Below are 20,379 nucleotides of genomic sequence, written 5' to 3'. Positions count from 1 at the left end.
TCCCGATCAACAGGACCCCCGTTTCGACCGTAGGAGGTCCGTTTCGTCCGTTTTGCGGTACGCCACACCCCTCCTGATCAACAGGACCCCCGTTTCGACCGAAGGAGGTCCGTTTCCTCCGTTTTGCAGTACGCCACACCCCTCCCGATCAACAGGACCCCTGTTTCGAACGTGGCCGGTCGAACACAAGGTCGTTTCCTCCGTTTTGTGATACACCAGGCCTCGTTTCCATCGCCTGTTCCATCCAAGCCCTCCCGATGAACATGACCACGCATTCCGTTCCGACCCAGCCGGTTGGCTCCCACGCGTTCCGTTGCCTCCCGATGAACACGACGCATTTCGTTGCCTCCCCATGAACACGATGCATTCTGTTGCCTCCCCATGAACACGACGACGACGTTGTTTCTCTGTTCCGACCCAGCCATGTATACGAGCCCTGGCCGTACGTATGCGTGAGTAGGCGTTCGAGACCCCGCCCGTATGTACACATACGTGGACGTATTTTCTTTCTTGCACCCTGGCCGCTGTACGTACGTGTACATGCTACGTGCACGCCTCTACTATGACACGTGCACGCCTTTACATCCACCAGTATATATGCACGTACACGTTCGCGACCAGAATGACAATGCTACGTACGCTTCGACCAAGTAGGTCCCGACTGTCAGGCACTTCCTTGCGTGCGAAGATGTAGCTGGTGGGTCCCAGTAGTCAAGGGGGTGAATTGTTTTTTTGCCCAGACACACTTCCTTGCGTGCGAAGGTGTAGCTGGTGGGTCCCAGCAGTCAGGGGGGGGGAACATTTTTTCGCGAAATACGATGGCTCGTCCGGTGGGTCCCTATTGTCAGGTGGAGGAATCATTATTTTCCACGTAATAAGGAGGCACTTCCTTGCTGCGGCCGTGGACCCAGCTGTCAGCCTCTCCACGTACAGTCCATGTCCGATGGAAGTCGTTCCTTGACCATGTTGACCACGCCGCGCCGAGAGCACCAGGGCGATGGACAACGGCGAGGCCTAGGAAGGGGACGACGCGGAGCCGGTGAAGACGCGACAGTTGTCGGTGTTCTAGGAACGGGGGTACCCAGACTTGCCTGCCTGCGGCCTGCGGCGTGGCTCAGGGAGTGGCCCAGTACGGCCCATCTTCATCAACACATGCTCAAGACCCTCACGAGGGGCCAAGCCTCGCGGGGCGGACGACAGGAAGCTTCCTCGGGCACAGCCTCGTCAGGCTGGCTCGCGAGGAGGCAGAGAGATCAAGGCAGGGTACCTCCCGAGGTGCTCATGATGCAAGCCATGACGACCGAAGCCAGGCAGGCGCCTGCCTGCGCATAGTCCTTGTTTCCTCTTTGGTGCAAAGGGGGCAAGCGCAGGCAAGAGTATCAAGCAAAGACAACCATTTCGGTGCAACAAGACCAAGACCAGCAGACGGCAGGATGGAGGTCATCGTGGAGCCCCAGCCGGCGTCACCGTCAGAGTCTTTGGCAGGCGAGGACCGACTTTAGCCAGGATAAGTGTACTAGATGTTCCCCTTCAAAATGGCCAATTGTTGGCGCCCTTCCCGCTCAATATTTGGGAAGAGGACCAAGGCCTCGCTCTATAAATAGGACTAGCCACCACAGAGTATGAGGGGGAGATAGATAGAGATCGAGATCGAGAGAGGGGGAGATCAAGATCTAGATCCAGATCGAGAGATCAGATAGGCATCGAAGAGGCGATTGAACTCACCCAAGCAGTTCACCGCGTCAGCTCAAGAACACCCCTCGCGAGGCTGTTCTTCCTTTGTATTGTTCATCGTCAGCCCCCTGAGGCAATCTACCGAACCACAAACTAGAGTTGGGTATTACACCACAATGGTGGCCCGAACTAGTATAAACCTTATGTCCCTTGTGTTGTTCTTCGTGTAGTTTAGATCCTTGGGAGGCGACGAGACGTAGGTAGGTAGGAGGTGTGATCTCCGCGTGCACCCCAGAGTTCAAACCTTGAGGGTCTGCCGAAACCCAAAATCCGACATTTGGCGCGCCAGGTAGGGGTGCGCCGGAATCCTTCTCCCTCCGCCTCGCGTACCGTCGCATCATCATCATCATGTCCGGTGACCCAATAGGCAACCCCGATCCCTGGGCGGCCTGGCCCGCCCGCGCAGAGCCGCTTGCCCAAGGCGACCTCAACCCTGTGCCCTAGGCGGCCCGCGGTCCGCAGGGCGCTACGGGCCGCGGGCGACGCTGTCAGGTGGCGCAAGCTCTCACGCCGCGGCAGGTGCAGTCGGCAGCAAAGGCCTCAAGACACGCCGCGGCCATGGTGCCGTACACCTGGCGGGAGCAGACGAACTCAAGGGCCGCGCTCACGGTGGCCCGAGAGCTACTGCAATGCAGGCTGCTGGAGGGCGGCCACGATGTGCTACTGGAGCGGGTGGCGGAGCTCCTGGGCTCCGCTGCCTCGGGGGCTCACCCCTTCTGCACCCAGCCGTCGCCTCAGGTCCAAGACGGACCGCACGGAGGCCCCGCACGCACCCGCGCAGCTCCGAGCGGATTCCAAGGCCACCCCAACGCCAACCTGGCCGTCAGCACCGGGCTACCAATGGTGCCATCTCCGCCTCCGACCAGCGAAGGGGGATTCACTACAGCCCACGGTCCCAGTGGGCCGCCGCGCTACCACGCCCAGGTTGGCACCCCAAGCAGGACTGCGTGGCAGACGGGGCACTACAGCAAGGCATTCAGGGCGGCGGCCCCGGAAGTGTATGTGCCCCACATGGTGGATCAAGGGCACGCGTAGGAGGAAGACCATGTCTCGTTCCTCGGCCCAAGCTGGGGGAAGAGACACCCGAAGCTGAGCTCTTTCAGGAGCCCCGGGAAAGCCTCATCGACCGCGCTGGAGGCAGTGACTATCGGGTACCGCTAATTCCTTAGGAACAGGCATACGCTAACCATGGATCACAGGAGGTATAGGTCATCGCGGCGGATGGCTGCCCCAATCCAGCAGCTTCCTACCCCTCAGGAGGAGGGCACCGGGGGCTGCAGGAAAGGGGCCGAGATCCGACCTCACCACCGCGGCGCTCGGAGCAAGGCGTCCTCAGGAGGTAGGCCCTCTACCGGGGAGGTGCCTCAGGGCCTACCCCCGGCAGAGGACCCGTGGTCGTCGGGGGAACCGCTGGCGACCGCTCTATCCCATCGGCGGCGTCCTCGGTCTCCGGCCGTCGTCGATGGCAATAGAGTGTGGCGCAAGGCGGGGCCCTCGTCTGGCGATATGAAGCAAGGTCGGTACCTGTGAAAAAGGCCCAGTGCCTGTGAAGCTCACCGCCCATGACACTCTCACGTAATAATGAGTGGGGCTGTACACACCCCGGAGTCTCCGGAGAGCCGTCCTCGGGCCTCGGGGGCTCCCGCCCACGCCTAGTGGCAGCACTTAGCTCCGCGCTAGTGAGAAGACGTCGAAGACTAGACTAGGTGCCGGACGCGACCTTTCTGCTTTTTGCCTTTCCCTTGGTTGTCGTTTTTCCCTTGTTTGAATTTAAGTTGGATTTGAGCTTGAGACTTGCGTGTGTTCGGGGAAGGGGTGTTTAGTCTTGTTCAAGCAATCTTTCGTGTTCTGGCTACCGCGTTGTGTCCATCCAGCTTCAGCTGCCTCCCCTCGTGAGCCCCTCGCGAGTTGGGACAGGCCCAGCATGCACGTAGCCCGGACTGCCGTCGCCGCGCCCTCTCAGGAGGTTCTCATTACAGGTTCAATGGGTTCATTCAGGAGGCACTCAGGACACCGCGGCTCCCCCCAGGCACGCTCAGGGCCCGCGCAGGTCGAAGGTAAACAAGCCAATTAACTCGTCGCGAGACCAATCGCTCGGCGTAGGAATGCAGCCGACATCATGTCTACAAATACGCTAACTGCAAGTTTTTACACGAGGGGCTCCCCCTCCCAAAATGCTCTTACAACCTTCAGGGCCAAGCCCAAACTCTCTCAGCGCAGGGTAAAAAGAAGGAACAGCGCGCGGTCAATCGAATAAATCCCATAATGCATCCTCAGGGGCACCTTCGGAGTCGTCACTGGCCTCGCCGCCGCTGCTACCTCTTGAGCACTGCGTTGGATTTCCCCGAAGAGGAGAGGATGATGCAGTAAAGTAGCATAAGTATTTCCCTCAGTTTTTGAGAACCAAGGTATCAATCTAGTAGGAGACCACGCACAAGTCCCTCGTACCTACACAAAACGATAGCTACTCGCAACTAACGCGATTAGGGGTTGTCAATCCCTTCACGGTCACTTACGAGGGTGAGATCTGATAGAGATGATCAATAATATTTTTGGTATTTTTGATAGATAGATGCAAAGTGAAAAGTAAAAGGCAAAGTAAAAACAAAGCAAGTAAATAAAGAGATAGAGAGTGATATGATGAGAATAGACCTGGGGGCCATAGGTTTCACTAGTGGCTTCTCTCAAGAGCATAGATATTCTACGGTGGATGAACACATTACTGTTGAGCAATTGACAGAATTGAGCATAGTTATTGTTGGGGAACGTAGTAATTTCAAAAAAATTTCCTACGTACACGCAAGATCATGGTGATGGCATAGCAACGAGAGGAGAGAGTGTTGTCCACGTACCCTCGTAGACCGTAAGCGGAAGCGTTATGACAACGCGGTTGATGTAGTCGTACGTCTTCACGATCCGACCGATCCAAGTACCGAACGTACGGCACCTCCGAGTTCAGCACACGTTCAGCTCGATGACGATCCCCGGGCTCCGATCCAGCAAAGCTTCGGGGATGAGTTCCGTCAGCACGACGGCGTGGTGACGACGATGATGCTCTACCGGCGCAGGGCTTCGCCTAAACTCCGCGACGATATGACCGATGTGGAATATGGTGGAGGGGGGCACCGCACACGGCTAAGGAACGATCCATAGATCAACTTGTGTTGTTGTGGGGTGCCCCCCTTCCCCCATATATAAAGGAGCAAGGGGAGGGAGGCGCGCCCAAGGGGGGAGTCCTACTCCCACCGGGAGTAGGACTCCTCCTTTCCTAGTAGGAGTAGGAGAGAAGGAAGGGGAAGAGAGAAGGGAAGGAAGGAGGGGGTGCGGCCCCTCCCCCTAGTCCAATTCGGACTAGGCCTTGGGGGGGGGGGGCGCGGCCTGCCCTAGGCAGCCCCTCTCTCTTTCCCGTATGGCCCAATAAGGCCCAATACTTCTCCCCGTCGAATTCCCGTAACTCTCCGGTACTCCGAAAAATACCCGAATCACTCGGAACCTTTCCGAACTCCGAATATAGTCATCCAATATATCGATCTTTACATCTCGACCATTTCGAGACTCCTCGTCATGTCCCCGATCTCATCCGGGACTCCGAACTCCTTCGGTACATCAAAACTCATAAACTCATAATATAACTGTCATCAAAACCTTAAGCGTGCGGACCCTACGGGTTCGAGAACTATGTAGACATGACCTAGAACTATTCTTGGTCAATAACCAATAGCGGAACCTGGATGCCCATATTGGCTCCTACATATTCTACGAAGATCTTTATCGGTCAAACCGCATAACAATATACTTTGTTCCCTTTGTCATCGGTATGTTACTTGCCCGAGATTCGATCGTCGGTATCCAATACCTAGTTCAATCTCGTTACCGGCAAGTCTCTTTACTCGTTACGTAATGCATCATTCCGTAACTAACTCATTAGCTACATTGCTTGCAAGGCTTATAGTGATGTGCATTACCGAGAGGGCCCAGAGATACCTCTCCGACAATCGGAGTGACAAAACCTAATCTCGAAATACGCCAACCCAACATGTACCTTTGGAGACACCTGTAGTACTCCTTTATAATCACCCAGTAACATTGTGACGTTTGGTAGCATCCAAAGTGTTCCTCCGGTAAACGGGAGTTGCATAATCTCATAGTTACAGGAACATGTATAAGTCATGAAGAAAGCAATAGCAACATACTAAACGATCAAGTGCTAGGCTAACGGAATGGGTCATGTCAATCACATCATTCTCCTAATGATGTGATCCCATTAATCAAATGACAACACATGTCTATGGTTAGAAAACATAACCATCTTTGATTAATGAGCTAGTCAAGTAGAGGCATACTAGTGACTATATGTTTGTCTATGTATTCACACATGTATCATGTTTCCGGTTAATACAATTCTAGCATGAATAATAAACATTTATCATGAAATAAGGAAATAAATAATAACTTTATTATTGCCTCTAGGGCATATTTCCTTCAGTCTCCGAGATATGAAATAAGGAAATAAATAATAACTTTATTATTTGATCATGAAATAAGGAAATAAATAATAAATTTATTATTTGATCACACTATCAAAGCGTTTATTCCAACTCCGAGATGCTTGCACCAGTCCATAGATGGATCGCTGGAGCTTGTATACTTTGTTAGCACCTTTTGGATCAACAAAACATTCTGGTTGCATCATATACAACTCTTCTTCCAGAAATTCATTCAAGAATACATGTTTGACATCCATTTGCCAAATTTCATAATCATAAAATGCGGCAATTGCTAACATGATTCGGACAGACTTAAGCATCGCTACGGGTGAGAAAGTCTCATCGTAGTCAACCCCTTGAACTTGTCGTAAACCTTTTGCAACAAGTCGAGTTTTATAGACAGTTACATTACCATCAGCGTCAGTCTTCTTCTTAAAGATCCATTTATTCTCAATGGCTTGCCGATCATCGGGCAAGTCAACCAAAGTCCATACTTTGTTCTCATACATGGATCCCATCTCAGATTCCGTGGCCTCTAGCCATTTTGCGGAATCTGGGCTCACCATCGCTTCTTCATAGTTCGTAGATTCGTCATGGTCTAGTAACATAACTTCCAGAACAGGATTACCGTACCACTCTGGTGCGGATCTTACTCTGGAAGACCTACGAGGTTCTGTAGTAACTTAATCTGAAGTTTCATGATCATCATCATTAATTTCCTCACTAATTGGTGTAGTAGTCACAGGAACAGATTTCTGTGATGAACTACTTTCCAATAAGGGAGCAGGTACAGTTACCTCATCAAGTTCTACTTTCCTCCCACTCACTTCTTTCGAGAGAAACTCCTTCTCTAGAAAGGATCCATTCTTAGCAATGAATGTTTTTCCTTCGGATCTGTGATAGAAGGAGTACCCAACAGTTTCCTTTGGGTATTCTATGAAGACGCACTTCTCCGATTTGGGTTCGAGCTTATCAGGTTGAAAACCTTTTTCATATAAGCATTGCAACTCCAAACTTTAAGAAACGAAAGCTTAGGTTTACTGCTAAACCATAGTTCATATGGTGTTGTCTCAAGGGATTTAGATGGTGCCCTTTTAACGTGAATGCAGCTGTCTCTAATACATAACCCCAAAACAATAGTGGTAAAACAGTAAGAGACATCATAGATCGCACCATATCCAATAAAGTGCGGTTACGACGTTCGGACACACCATAACGTTGTGGTGTTCCAGGTGGCGTGAGCTGTGAAACTATTCCACATTGTTTTAATTGAAGACCAAACTCGTAACTCAAATATTCGTCTCCGCGATCAGATCGCAGAAACTTTATTTTCTTGTTACGATGATTTTTCCACTTCACTCTGAAATTCTTTGAACCTTTCAACTATTTCAGACTTATGTTTCATCAAGTAGATATACCCATATCTGCTCAAATCATCTGTAAAGGTCAGAAAATAACGATACTTTCCACGAGCATCAACACTCATTGGATCGCATACATCGGTATGTATTATTTCCAATAAGTCAGTAGCTCGTTCCATTGTTCCGGAGAACGGAGTTTTAGTCATCTTGCCCAATAGGCATGGTTCGCAAGCATCAAATGATTCATAACCAAGTGATTCCAAAAATCCATCTTTATGGAGTTTCTTCATACGCTTTACACCGATATGACCCAAACGGCAGTGCCACAAATAAGTTGCACTATCATTATTAACTTTGCATCTTTTGGCTTCAACATTATGAATATGTGTATCACTACGATCGAGATCCAACAAACTATTTTCATTGGGTGTATGACCATTGAAGGTTTTATTCATGTAAACAGAACAACAATTATTCTCTGACTTTAAACGAATAACCGTATTGCAATAAACATGATCAAATCATATTCATGCTCAACGCAAACGCCAAATAACATTTATTTAGGTTTAACACTAATCCCGAAAGTATAGGGAGTGTGCGATGATGATCATATCAATCTTGGAACCACTTCCAACACACATCGTCACTTCATCCTCAACTAGTCTCTGTTTATTCTGTAACTCCTGTTTCGAGTTACTAATCTTAGAAACCGAACAAGTATCAAATACTCAGGGGCTACTATAAACACTAGTAAGGCACACATCAATAACCTGTATATCAAATATACCCTTGTTCACTTCGCCATCCTTCTTATCCATCAAATATTCAGGGCATTTCCGCTTCCAGTGACCATTTCCTTTGCAGTGTAAGCACTCAGTTTCAGGCTTTGGTCCAGTTGTGGGCTTCTTCGCGGGATTGACAACTTGCTTGTCATTCTACTTGAAGTTCCCTTTCTATCCCTTTGCCCTTTTCTTGAAACTAGTGGTCTTGTCATTCATCAACACTTGATGCTCTTTCTTGATTTCTACCTTCGTCAATTTGAACATCACGAAGAGCTCGGGAATCGTTTTCGTCATCCCTTGCATACTATAGTTCATCACAAAGTTCTACTAACTTGGTGATGGTGACTAGAGAATTCTGTCAATCACTATCTTATCTGGAAGATTAACTCCCACTTGATTCAAGCGATTGTAGTACCCAGACAATCTAAGCACATGCTCACTAGTTGAGCGATTCTCCTCCATCTTTTAGCCATAGAACTTGTTGGAGACTTCATATCTCTCAACTCGGGTATTTGCTTGAAATATTAACTTCAACTCCTGGAACATCTCATATGGTCCATGACGTTCAAAACGTCTTTGAAGTCCCGATTCTAAGCCGTTAAGCATGGTGCACAAAACTATCAAGTAGTCATCATATTGAGCTAGCCAAACGTTCATAACGTCTGCATTTGCTCCTGCAATAGGTCTGTCACCTAGCGGTGCATCAAGGACATAATTCTTCTGTGCAGCAATGAGGATAAACCTCAGATCACGGATCCAATCCGCATCATTGCTACTAGCATCTTTCAACACAATTTTCTCTAGGAACATATCAAAATAAACATATGAAAGCAACAACGCAAGCTATTGATCTACAACATAATTTGCAAAATACTACCAGGACTAAGTTCATGATAAATTAAAGTTCAATTAATCATATTACTAAAGAACTCCCACTTAGATAGACATCTCTCTAGTCATCTAAGTGATTACGTGATCCAAATCAACTAAACCATGTCCGATCATCACGTGAGATGGAGTAGTTTCAATGGTGAACATCACTATGTTGATCATATCTACTATATGATTCACGTTCGACCTTTCGGTCTCCGTGTTCCGAGGCCATATCTGTATATGCTAGGCTCGTCAAGTTTAACCTGAGTATTCCGCGTGTGCAACTGTTTTGCACCCGTTGTATTTGAACGTAGAGCCTATCACACCCGATCATCACGTGGTGTCTCAGCACGAAGAACTTTCGCAACGGTGCATACTCAGGGAGAACACTTCTTGATAATTATTAGTGAGAGATCATCTTAAAATGCTACCGTCAATCAAAGCAAGATAAGATGCATAAAGGATAAACATCACATGCAATCAATATAAGTGATATGATATGGCCATCATCATCTTGTGCTTGTGATCTCCATCTCCGAAGCACCGTCGTGATCACCATCGTCACCGGCGCGACACCTTGATCTCCATCGTAGCATCGTTGTCGTTACGCCATCTATTGCTTCTACAACTCTCGCTACCGCTTAGTGATAAAGTAAAGCAATTACAGGGCGTTTGCATTTCATACAATAAAGCGACAACCATATGGCTCCTGCCAGTTGCCGATAACTTCGTTTACAAAACATGATCATCTCATACAATAAAATATAGCATCACGTATTGACCATATCACATCACAACATGCCCTGCAAAAACAAGTTAGACGTCCTCTACTTTGTTGTTGCGAGGGTGAGATCTGATAGAGATTAGGGGTTGTCAATCCCTTCACGGTCACTTACGAGGGTGAGATCTGATAGAGATGATCAATAATATTTTTGGTATTTTTGATAGATAGATGCAAAGTGAAAAGTAAAAGGCAAAGTAAAAACAAAGCAAGTAAATAAAGCTATAGAGAGTGATATGATGAGAATAGACCCGGGGGCCATAGGTTTCACCAGTGGCTTCTCTCAAGAGCATAGATATTCTACGGTGGGTGAACAAATTACTGTTGAGCAATTGACAGAATTGAGCATAGTTATTGTTGGGGAACGTAGTAATTTCAAAAAAAATTCCTACGTACACGCAAGATCATGGTGATGGCATAGCAATGAGAGGAGAGAGTGTTGTCCACGTACCCTCGTAGACCGTAAGCGAAAGCGTTATGACAACGCGGTTGATGTAGTCGTACGTCTTCACGATCCGACCGATCCAAGTACCGAACGTACGGCACCTCCGGGTTCAGCACATGTTCAGCTCGATAACGATCCCCGGGCTCCGATCCAGCAAAGCTTCGGGGATGAGTTCCGTCAGCACGACGGCGTGGTGACGACGATGATGCTCTACCGGCGCAGGGCTTCGCCTAAACTCCGCGACGATATGACCGAGGTGGAATATGGTGGAGGGGGGCACCGCACACGGCTAAGGAACGATCCGTAGATCAACTTGTGTTGTTGTGGGGTGCCCCCCTGCCCCGTATATAAAGGAGCAAGGGGAGGGCCGGCCAAGGAGGAGGAGGCGCGCCCAAGGGGGGAGTCCTACTCCCACCGGGAGTAGGACTCCTCCTTTCCTAGTAGGAGTAGGAGAGAAGGAAGGGGAAGAGAGAAGGGAAGGAAGGAGGGGGTGCGGCCCCTCCCCCTAGTCCAATTCGGACTAGGCCTTGGGGGGGGGGGCGCGGACTGCCCTAGGCAGCCCCTCTCTCTTTCCCGTATGGCCCAATAAGGCCCATTACCTCTCCCCGGCGAATTCCCGTAACTCTCCGGTACTCCGAAAAATACCCGAATCACTCGGAACCTTACCGAACTCCGAATATAGTCGTCCAATATATCGATCTTTACGTCTCGACCATTTCGAGACTCCTCGTCATGTCCCCGATCTCATCCGGGACTCCGAACTCCTTCGGTATATCAAAACTCATAAACTCATAATATAACTGTCATCGAAACCTTAAGCGTGCGGACCCTACGGGTTCGAGAACTATGTAGACATGACCTAGAACTATTCTTGGTCAATAACCAATAGCGGAACCTGGATGCCCATATTGGCTCCTACATATTCTACGAAGATCTTTATCGGTCAAAACGCATAACAATATACTTTGTTCCCTTTGTCATCGGTATGTTACTTGCCCGAGATTCGATCGTCAGTATCCAATACCTAGTTCAATCTCGTTACCGGCAAGTCTATTTACTCGTTACGTAATGCATCATTTCGTAACTAACTCATTAGCTACATTGCTTGCAAGGCTTATAGTGATGTGCATTACCGAGAGGGCCCAGAGATACCTCTCCGACAATCGGAGTGACAAAACCTAATCTCGAAATACGCCAACCCAACATGTACCTTTGGAGACACCTGTAGTACTCCTTTATAATCACCCAGTAACGTTGTGATGTTTGGTAGCACCCAAAGTGTTCCTCCGCTAAACGGGAGTTGCATAATCTCATAGTTACAGGAACATGTATAAGTCATGAAGAAAGCAATAGCAACATACTAAACGATCAAGTGCTAGGCTAACGGAATGGGTCATGTCAATCACATCATTCTCCTAATGATGTGATCCCATTAATCAAATGACAACACATGTCTATGGTTAGGAAACATAACCATCTTTGATTAATGAGCTAGTCAAGTAGAGGCATACTAGTGACTATATGTTTGTCTATGTATTCACACATGTATCATGTTTCCGGTTAATATAATTCTAGCATGAATAATAAACATTTATCATGAAATAAGGAAATAAATAATAACTTTATTATTGCCTCTAGGGCATATTTCCTTCAGTTATGAGCATATCTAGGTAATGATCATGTATATAGGCATCACGTCCGAGACAAGTAGATCGAAACAATTCTGCATCTACTACTATTACTCCACTCATCGACCGCTATCCAACTTGCATCTAGAGTATTAAGTTAAAAACAGAGTAACGCCTTAAGCAAGATGACATGATGTAGAGGGATAAATTCATGCAATATGATAAAAACCCCATCTTGTTATCCTCGATTGCAACAATACAATACGTGCCTTGCAACCCTTTCTGTCACTGGGTAAGGACACCGCAAGATTGAACCCAAAGCTAAGCACTTCTCCCATTGCAAGAACTACAAATCTAGTTGGCCAAACCAAAAAGGATAATTTGAAGAGACTTGCAAAGATAACTCAATCATACATAAAGAAGATTCAAATATTTTCCATAGATAATACTGGATCATAAACCCACAATTCATCGATCTCAACAAACACACCACAAAAAGAAGATTACATCGAATAGATCTCCACAAGAGAGGGGGAGAACATTGTATTGAGATCCAAAAAGAGAGAAGAAGCCATCTAGCTACTAGCTATAGACCCGAAGGTCTGAAGTAAACTACTGACACTTCATCGGAGGGGCTATGGTGTTGATGTAGAATCCCTCCATGGTGGATGCCCCCTCCGGCGGAGCTCCGGAACAGGCCTCAAGATGGGATCTCGTGGATACAGAAGGTTGCGGCGGTGGAATTAGGTTTTTGGCTCCTGTTCTGACCGTTTGGGGATACGTAGGTATATATAGGAGGAAGGAGTACGTCAGTGGAGCAGCAGGGGCCCCACGAGGTAGGGGCGCGCGCCCAGGGGGGCGCCCTCCACCCTCGTGACCGCCTGTGGCACTTCTTGGAGTAGGGTCCAAGTCTCCTAGATCACGTTCGGTGAGAGAATCACGTTCCCGAAGGTTTCATTCCGTTTGGACTCCGTTTGATATTCTGTTTCTTCGAAACACTAAAATAGGCAAAAAACAGCAATTCTGGGCTGGGCCTCCGGTTAATAGGTTAGTCCCAAAAATAATATAAAAGTGGAAAATAAAGCCCAATATAGTCCAAAACAGTAGATAAAGTAGCATGGAGCAAACAAAAATTATAGATACGTTGGAGACGTATCAGGCATCCCCAAGCTTAATTCCTGCTCGTCCTCGAGTAGGTAAATGATAAAAAGAGAATTTTTGACGCGGAGTGATACTTTGGCATAATTTCAATGTAAATCTTCTTAATTGTGATATGAATATTCAGATCCAAAAGATTCAAGACAAAAGTTCATATTGACACAAAAATAATAATACTTCAAGCATACTAATCAAAGCAATCATGTCTTCTCAAAATAACATGGCAAAAGAAAGTTCATCCCTACAAAATCATATAGTTAGGCTATGCTTCACTTTCGTCACACAAAGATGTTCCCAACTTCTATACCCCCGATGACAAGCCAAGAAATTGTTTCATTCTTAAATAATCTCAAACTTTTTCAACCTTCACGCAATACATGAGCGTGAGCCATGGATATAGCACTATGAGTGGAATAGAATATGATGACGGGGATTGTGTGGAGAAGACAAAAAAGGAGAAAGTCTCACATTGACGAGGCTAATCAACGGGCTATGGAGATGCCCATCAATTGATGTCAACATGAGGAGTAGGGATTGCCATGCAACGGATGCACTAGAGCTATGAATGCTCAAAAAAAGAAAACTAGTGGGTGTGCATCCAACTCGCTTGCTCATGAAGACCTAGGGCATTTGAGGAAGCCCATCGTAGGAATATACAAGCCAAGTTCTATAATGAAAAATTCCCACTAGTATAAAAAGACAACTTATGAGACTCACTACATGAAGAACAAGGTGCTACTTTGAAGCACAATATATGAGACTCACTACATGAAGAACAAGGTGCTACTTTGAAGCACAATATATGAGACTTACTACATGAAGGATAAGGTGCTACTTTGAAGCACAAGTGTGGAAAAAGAGATAGTAGCATTGCCCTTTTTTCTTTCCCTTTTTTTCTTTTTTTGGTCCTTTCCTTTTTTTGGCCTTTCTTCTTTTTTTTTCTTGGGCAATGCTCTAATATTGATGATCATCACACTTCTATTGATTACATCATAAGGATTACAACTCGAAACTTAGAACAAGATATGACTCTATATGAATGCCTCCGGCAGTGTACCGGGATGGTGCAATGAATCAAGAGTGACATGTATGAAAAATAATGCATGGTGGCCTTGCCACAAATACGATTTCAACTACATGATCATGCAATGGCAATATGACAAAAGTAATGTATGTCATGATGATGATGATGGTGGAAGTTGCATGGTAATATATCTCGGAATGGCTATGGAAATGCCATAATAGGTAGGTATGGTGGCTGTTTTGAGGAAGATATAAGGAGGTTTATGTGTGATAGAGCGTATCGTATCACGGGGTTTGGATGCACCGGTGAAGTTTGCGCCAACTCTCAAGGTGAGAAAGGGCAATGCATGGTACCGAAGAGGCTAGCAAAGGCGGATAGGTGAGAGTGCGTATAATCCATGGACTCAACATTAGTCAAAAGAACTCATATACTTATTGCAAAATTTTAGAAGTCATCAAAAATCAAGTACTACGCGCATGCTCCTAGGGGGATAGATTGGTAGGAAAAGACCATCGCTCGTCCCCGACCACCACTCATAAGGATGCACAAGCCAGGTACACTTCATGTTTCAAATTTGTTACACAACTTTAACCATACGTGCATGCTACGGGACTTGCAAACTTCAAGACAAGCATTCTTCAAATTCATAATCACCCAACTAGCATGACTTTGATATTATCACCTCCATATCTCAAAACAATCAACTTATCTTAGTATTCAATTCACTCAAAAGTAAGTTTCACATATCTTGAATACCAAGTATATTAACATTAAGCAAATTACTATGCTATTAATGACTCTCAAAATAATCTAAGTGAAGCATGAGAGATCAAGAGTTTCTTTAAAAAAATCCACCACCATGCTCTAAAAGATATAAGTGAAGCACTAGAGCAAAAATTATCACGCTCAAAAGATATAAGTGAAGTACTATGAGCAAAACTATCAAGCTCAAAAGATATAAGTGAAGCACATAGAGTATTCTAACAAATTCCAATTCATGTATCGCTCTCTCAAAAGGTGTGTACAGCAAGGATGATTGTGGTAGACTAACAAGCAAAGACACAAATAATACAAGACGCTCCAAGCAAAACACATATCATGTGGTGAATAAAAATATAGCTCCAAGTAAATTACCGATGGAAGTGGACGAAAGAGGGGATGCCTTCCGGGGCATCCCCAAGCTTTGACTTTTTGGTGTCCTTGGATTATCTTGGGGGTGCCATGGGCATCCCCAAGCTTAGGATCTTGCCACTCCTTGTTCCATAATCCATCAAAAGAATTCACCCAAAACTTGAAAACTTCACAACACAAAACTCAACAGAAATCTCGTGAGCTCCGTTAGAGAAAGAAAACAAAAGACTACTTAAAGGTACTGTAATGAACTCATTCTTTATTTATAATGGTGTTAAACCTACTGTATTCCAACTTCTCTATGGATTATAAACTATTTTACTAGCCATAGATTCATCAAAATAAGCAAACAACACACGTAAAACAGAATCTGTCAAAAACAGAACAGTCTGTAGCAATCTGTAACTAACACAAACTTCTGGAACTCTAAAAATTCTAACAAAATATGAAGTCCTGTAAAATTTGTTTATTTAACAGCAGCAAAAAGAATCAGCGAAAAAGCACGTTTCTGTGATTTAACAAAACTATATTCGTGCGTGCAAAGTTTTTGTTTTTCAGCAGAATCAAATCAACTATCATCGTAGGTTATCCTATAGGTTCTACTTGGCACAAACACTAATTAAAAGACAAAACCACATCCAAACAGAGGCTAGATGGATTATTTATTCCTAAACTGAAGCAAAAACAAAAAACACAAAATAAAATTGGGTTGCCTCCCAACAAGCGCTATCGTTTAACGCCCCTAGCTAGGCATAAAAGCAAGGATAGATCTAGGTATTGCCATCTTTGGTAGGCAATCCATAAGTGGCTCTCATGATAGATTCATATGGTAATTTTATTTTATTTCTAGGGAAGTGTTCCATGCCCTTCTTTAAGGGAAATTGGAATCTAATATTCCCTTCCTTCATATCAATAATTGCACCAATCGTTCTAAGGAAAGGTCTACCAAGGATAATAGGACATCAAGGATTGCAATCTATATCAAGAACGATAAAATCTATGGGCACATAATTCCTATTTGCAACAATAAGAACATCATTAATTCTTCCCGTAGGCTTTTTAATAGTGGAATCCGCAAGATGCAAGTTTAGAGGGCAATCATCAAAATCATGGAAATCTAGCAAATCACACAAGGATTTGGGAATAGTGGAGACACTAGCACCCAAATCACACAAAGCATGAAACTCATAATCTTTAATTTTAATTTTAATAGTGGGTTCCCACTCATCATAGAGTTTTCTAGGGATAGAAACTTTCAACTCAAGTTTTTCTTCATAAGATTGTATCAAGGCGTCAACAATGTGTTCGGTAAAGGCCTTATTTTGACTATAAGCATGAGGACAATCTAGCACGGATAACAACAAGGAAATACAACCAATCAAAGAGCAATTTTCATAATTAAATTCCTTGAGATCCAAAATAGTGGGTTTAGCAACATCTCGGTTTTTATTTATTTCAATCCCTCTTTCATCAATTTCATCATCAAGATCTAGAAACTCCGAATTCTTAGAACGCCTTCTAGGTAAAGGAAGATCATATTCAGTTTAATCAAGATTCATATTGCAAAACAAAGATTTAACGGGAGACACATCAATGACTTTTAGATCTTCATCTTGATTTTCATAGTAATTGGAAGAACCCGCTTTAATAAAGGCATATTTGGAAGCACGCATCCTAGCGGTTCTTTCTTTGCACTCATCAATGGAAATTCTCATGGCTTTGAGAGACTCATTGATATCATGCTTAGGAGGAATAGATCTAAGCTTTAAAGAATCAATTTCAAGAGAAATTCTATCAACGTTCCCAGCCAAATCATCAACTTTAAGCAATTTCTCTTCAAGCAAAGCATTAAAATTCTTTTGTGAATTCATAAACTCTTTAACACTACTCTCAAATTCAGAGGGCATCTTATTAAAATTTCCATAAGAGTTGTTGTAGGAATTTCCATAATTATTAGAAGGATTACTAGGATAAGGCCTAGGATTAAAATTCCCTCTATACGCGTTGTTTCCAAAACTATTCCTACCAACAAAATTCACATCCATAGATTCATTATTCTCAAGCAAGGTAGACAAAGGCATATCATTGGGATGAAGAGGAGTATTTTTAGGAGCAAACATCTTCATAAGTTCATCCATCTGTTCACTCAAAACATTAATTTCTTCTATAGCATGCACTTTTTTACTAGAAGATCTTTCAGTGTGCCATTGAGAATAATTAGCCATAATGTTATCAAGCAATTTTGTAGCATATCCTAACGTAATTTCCATAAATGTGCCTCCCGCGGCCAAATCTAAAAGATTTCTAGAAGCAAAATTCAATACGGCATAATTTTTTTGTATGATCATCCATAAATTCAAACCATGAGTAAGGCAATTGCGAAGCATTAATTTCATTCTTTCCCGATTAGGCAACATGCTCATGATCAAGTTGTTTAAAATTCATGATATCGTTCCTAAGAGTGATAATCTTAGCGGGAGGAAAATACTTAGAGATAAAAGCATCTTTGCACTTGTTCCAAGAATCAATACTATTTTTAGGCAAAGATGAAAACCAAACTTTAGCACGATCTCTAAGTGAAAACGGAAATAACTTCAATTTGACAATATTGTTATCTGTATCTTTCTTCTTTTGCATATCACACAAATCAACAAAATTTGTTTAGATGAGTAGCGGCATCTTCACTAGGAAGGCCGACGAATTGATCTTTCATAACAAGATTCAGCAAAGCGGTATTGATTTCACAAGACTCATCGTTATTAAGTGGAGCAAACGGAGTACTAAGGAAATCATTATTATTGGTATTCGAGAAATCACACAATTTGGTATTATCTTTCACCATGGCAACAAGTAATCCAACACACAAGCAAACAGAAAGGCAACAGAAAAAAACAAAAGGGAAAGAGAGGAGAAGATTGGGAAAGAGAGCGTGAATAAAACAGCAAGGGTGAAGTGGGGGAGAGGAAAACGAGAGGCAAATGACAAATAATGTAATGCGAGAGATAGGGATTGCGATGGGTACTTGGTATGGTTGACTTGCTTGCGTGAGCCTCCCCGGGAATGGCGCCAGAAATTCTTCTTGCTACTTCTTGAGCACTGCGTTGGATTTCCCCGAAGAGGAGAGGATGATGCAGCAAAGTAGCATAAGTATTTCCCTCAGTTTTTGAGAACCAAGGTATCAATCCAGTAGGAGACCACACACAAGTCCCTCGTACCTACACAAAACGATAGCTACTCGCAACCAACGTGATTAGGGGTTGTCAATCCCTTCACAGTCACTTACGAGGGTGAGATATGATAGAGATGATAAATAATATTTTTGGTATTTTTGATAGATAGATGCAAAGTGAAAAGTAAAAGGCAAAGTAAAAACAAAGCAAGTAAATAAAGCGATAGAGATTGATATGATGAGAATAGACCCGGGGGCCATAGGTTTCACTAGTGGCTTCTCTCAAGAGCATAGATATTCTACGATGGGTGAACAAATTACTGTTGAGCAATTGACATAATTGAGCATAGTTATGAGCATATCTAGGTAATGATCATGTATATAGGCATCACGTCCAAGACAAGTAGATCGAAACGATTCTACATCTACTACTATTACTCCACTCATCGACCGCTATCCAGCATGCATCTAGAGTATTAATTTAAAAACAGAGTAACGCCTTAAGCAAGATGACATGATGTAGAGGGATAAATTCATGCAATATGATAAAAACCCCATCTTGTTATCCTCGATGGCAACAATACAATACGTGCCTTGCAACCCTTTCTGTCACTTGGTAAGGACACCGCAAGATTGAACCCAAAGCTAAGCACTTCTCCCATTGCGAGAACTACCAATCTAGTTGGCCAAACCAAAAAGGATAATTCGAAGAGACTTGCAAAGATAACTCAATCATACATAAAAGAATTCAGAGAAGATTCAAATATTTTCCATAGATAATACTGGATCATAAACCCACAATTCATCGATCTCAACAAACGCACCACAAAACGAAGATTACATCGAATAGATCTCCACAAGAGAGGGGGAGAACATTGTATTGAGATCCAAAAAGAGAGAAGAACCCATCTAGCTACTAGCTATGGACCCGAAGGTCTGAAGTAAACTACTCACACTTCATCAGAGGGGCTATGGTGTTGATGTAGAAGCCCTCCGTGGTGGATGCCCCCTCCGGCGGAGCTCCGAAACAGGCCCCAAGATGGGATCTCGTGGATACAGAAGGTTGCGGCGGTGGAATTAGGTTATTGGCTCCTGTTCTGATCGTTTGGGGATACATAGGTATATATAGGAGGAAGGAGTACGTCGGTGGAGCAGCAGGGGGCCCACGAGGTAGGGGGCGCACCCAGGGGGGCGCCCTCCACCCTCGTGACCACCTCTAGCACTTCTTGGAGTAGGGTCCAAGTCTCCTGGATCACGTTCGGTGAGAGAATCACGTTCCCGAAGGTTTCATTCCGTTTGGACTACGTTTGATATTCCGTTTCTTCGAAACACTGAAATAGGCAAAAAAACAACAATTCTGGGCTGGGCCTCCGGTTAATAGGTTAGTCCCAAAAACAATATAAAAGTGGAAAATAAAGCCCAATATAGTCCAAAACAATAGATAAAGTAGCATGGAGCAATCAAAAATTATAGATACGTTGGAGACGTATCAGCCGCCCTCTACGTTGCCGTCATCAACATCCGGGCCATTCACCACGCCGCCCTGATCAGCAACCACGACCACACTGTCGTCATCGGCGGTGAAGGCCCTAACGAGGGCGTCCACGTTGTCTTCCACCCAATGCGCCAAGTCGCCCCGGATGGCCAGGGGTACTGGTGCGATGGTGGCATCGAAGTCAAAGTGGGGGTCCATGTCCTGAAGATGACTGAAGACGCGAGAAAAAGCACGCCCAAGCTGGGCACGACTCCTCTCCTCCACCAACCTGTTGGCTCTGCCCGACCAAGCCTCTAGCTGCATCACCACAT

Source organism: Triticum dicoccoides, chromosome 5B, assembly GCF_002162155.2.
Source record: "Triticum dicoccoides isolate Atlit2015 ecotype Zavitan chromosome 5B, WEW_v2.0, whole genome shotgun sequence".
In the NCBI taxonomy this organism is placed as follows: domain Eukaryota; kingdom Viridiplantae; phylum Streptophyta; class Magnoliopsida; order Poales; family Poaceae; genus Triticum; species Triticum dicoccoides.
This window is presented reverse-complemented; position numbering follows the sequence as displayed.